Raw genomic sequence first — 3460 nt, 5'->3', positions numbered from 1 at the left:
TAATGAGATTACAAAGTTTAGAATCATGATTAGCATGATCAGCAACCTATGTCATGAGATAATCAGTTAGTTTTCAGATCTGAAAATTATAATTGCTGCATGTGGTGATGATCATAGGATTCAAACCCTTTTGGTATCAAATGTAATGACCTGCGATGTGATCTGTGATGTCATGTAATTTTTCAGATGCTTGCATGCATCTTATTTGATGTTTTGAGAGGCCTGCGTGCCTCCTAAAAGGAGATCTAATTTATTATTATTTTATATTTTACATCTGGTTGTATTTCTGTAATGTGATGTACGTCAACGATCAAGTTGAAGACAAGGCATGAGATGAACAGGTGATCTAAGCGGTTGATGGCGATTGGATCAAGAGTTGATCAAGGATCGAATCAAGGAGGCTTGGAACCAATTCAAGAGTTGAAGACCAGTTGATCGATTGACGTGCATGTGCTTGTAATACGACCTAATTAGAATCCATGATCATCACCTATTTAAAGTTTAGCTTTATTTTGATGCTGCGATTATAACTGCCTGTGATGTGCCGTTTGCATGTGATGTGAATGAAAGAGGGGTAGATAGGTTTACATGTGATGTAACAAACCCAATTGAGACCTAAATTAAAACCTCCTCAATCAAGTCGAGAGTGAACCAACATGAGCAAGTCATATTAGATTAATTGATCTAATTGGTGTCTAGGAAAGCATGAAAGGTGGTTACTTAATTAGGACCTTACTCTCTGAGTAAGGGGAGCCTCCCACCTGCTTACCTGGCTAATTGTTCGATTACCTCTTATGAAGAGCTCAAGTTGCAAACACTAAGACCTGATTAACCAATATTAAGTCAATAGGTCTTCCACTGTAGTAGAGCTGCTAAGGCCTTTCTGATGTTGATTTGTCTCGGCTGGATACAGTGGTCAAGTTGCATCGGGGGGCTGGACCTCTCTATGGACATGAGATGTTGTAGGGTAAAGGTGGGGTTGGGCACCAATAACTGTTTGGTGAGGACCCAATGACGACTTTATTCCTACGGTTATACGGTGGGTAAGAAATGGGACCAATAACTGTTAGGTGAGGTTTTCATGGCTTAGAGACCAAGTTACACTGCAACATGCTTGAGAAGCATTGTACAAGAGTTGTACATTCATCAATCTATGTGTCACCAATAACTGTTAGGTGAGGTGGCATGTAAATCGGTGGGACCGCAGTACCCACTAGCAACCCTAGTCTTGTGGGATTTCCGTTTTCCTACCAGGGGAGTGTGAGGAATTCGAGAAAATAGTGGGAGTTACATTTGTTCTAAAAGACCTTAGAACAGATTAGGATCAAGTACAAAAGTCTAACTAGAATCTTTACTCTCTGAGGATTATAAAGTCAGCTTCTAGACTCTTAACTCATATCCTATAGAACAACCGTTTGACCAAACCCAATTATAAAGATTGGCTCAGCAAATTTCAAAAATAGTTTTGAATTGTAAGAAATTCGGGTATATGCTAGACCATGGAATCCCCATGTTACCAATCCGTCCGATCACTGATCAGCGTAAGACGCTTGATAAGTGGACGAACAATGACAATAAAGTTAGGTGCTGCACAATGGCATCCATGTCCAATGCATTACAATGCCAGCATGAGAACATGAAGACTGCCAGGGACATATTAAAACACCTGCAAGAGTTGTATGGTGATCAGAGTCACGCAGCTCAGTTTGAAGTGTCCAAGAGGCTCTTCAAAGCCAAGATGCACAATGGGCAGTCTGTCCATTATCATGGTTTGACCATGATAAAGGACCTAGAGAAGCTTGAGAAGCTTGGCATGACCATGCAAAAGGAATTGCAAACGGATTTGATCCCGCAATCCCTTCCAGCTTCATATGAATAGTTTATAGTAAACTACCATATGAACAAGGTTGTATGCACTAAAATAGAATTGTTAAATAAATTGGTAACTACCTTAGGGACCTTGAAGAAGTTCAAGGGGCATCATTTTCGCTGTCAAGTTGGTTTCTACTTTCAAGAGAGAGTCTATTTGGAAGAAGAAGAAGCCTGCGAAGAAGCAGAAGACTAAGAAAACACCAAGTAAGGAAGTTCCAAGAAAAAGGCCAATTGCAAGGAAAAGTGTTTCCATTGCATCAAAGACGGCCATTGGAAGAGGAACTGTCCTACATACATGGGAAGCATAAAGAACATGAAGGGTGACAGACTTTCAGAAGGTTTGTCAGATATGCTCAGGATACTTAGGGACTGTTACCTATTGCTAGCAGAAATTTGATTTCTGTATTTTATTTAGCACAGAAAGATTTTTATTTATTTGAAAATTAAAATGATTCAACATGCTTTTAAGATTGACAGTCTCTATCACATACATATGGATGTATCTGTGAATATATCTGAGCAAACAGTGAATACCATAGGATCTAATGAGATAAATCTAAAGTATTTATGGCACCTCAGGCTTGGCCATATAGGAGAAGACAGAATAAACAAATTGGAGAAACATGAGCTTTTGGGCTCATTGACTTCCGAGTCATATTTGATTTGTGAATTCTGCCTTCAAGGAAAGATGGCCAAATTATCCTTTGTAGGACACAGGGAGGTCCACTAAAATACTTACCCTAGTACACACTGATGTGTGTGGCCCATTCGATGTGCAGGCTAGGGGTTGTAATTTTTACTTCATTTTACCGATGATTACTCACGGTATGGATATGTGTATGAGACACAAATATGAAACTTTTGAAAGGTTCAAAAAGCTTAGATATGAAGTAAAAAAAAAAAAATAAGCACAAAAACTCATTAAGGTTCTTCGATCAGATCGAGGAAGTGAATACCTTAATGGAGAGTTCCGTGATTATCTCAAGAAGAATGGTATAGTTTTATAATGGACTTCTCCTGGTACACCTCAGCTCAATGGAGTGTCAGAGAGGAGGAATCGGACTCTATTGATATGGTCCAGTCCATGATGAGCTTCACTGATTTACCCTTGTTTCTTTAGATAGATGCCCTATTTTCAGCTATTTATTTGTTGAATAGAGTTCCCTCTAAAGTCCATTCCTACCGCACCATATGAGATATGACATGGTAAGAAACCAAGTCTTGGTCATCTCAAGATTTGGGGATGTCCGGCCCACGTCAAGAGACTACAGGCAGACAAGCTAGAGGCTAGGACCATAAGTGCTCATTTTATATGATATCCTAAAGAGTCATTAGGATACAATTTTTACGTCTCAGAGGATCACAATGTGTTTGTGAGCCGTCACGCCATCTTCTTGGAAAACCAGTTTATCCTTGATAGAGGCAGTGGGAGGAAAATTGAGCTTGAAGAGAAAGTCTCTGAAAAGCAATGAGTCATGGATCCTATCGAACCCATTTATACAGAGCCAGTACACGATGTCCCTCAACCACCTCGCAGATCTAGTAGGGTCTCCCATCCTTCCGATAGATACTTAGGTATACTAGAAGA

The sequence above is a fragment of the Phoenix dactylifera genome, unplaced genomic scaffold (assembly GCF_009389715.1).
Source record: "Phoenix dactylifera cultivar Barhee BC4 unplaced genomic scaffold, palm_55x_up_171113_PBpolish2nd_filt_p 000470F, whole genome shotgun sequence".
NCBI classification, from domain to species: domain Eukaryota; kingdom Viridiplantae; phylum Streptophyta; class Magnoliopsida; order Arecales; family Arecaceae; genus Phoenix; species Phoenix dactylifera.
Note: the sequence above shows the minus strand (reverse complement) of the source record.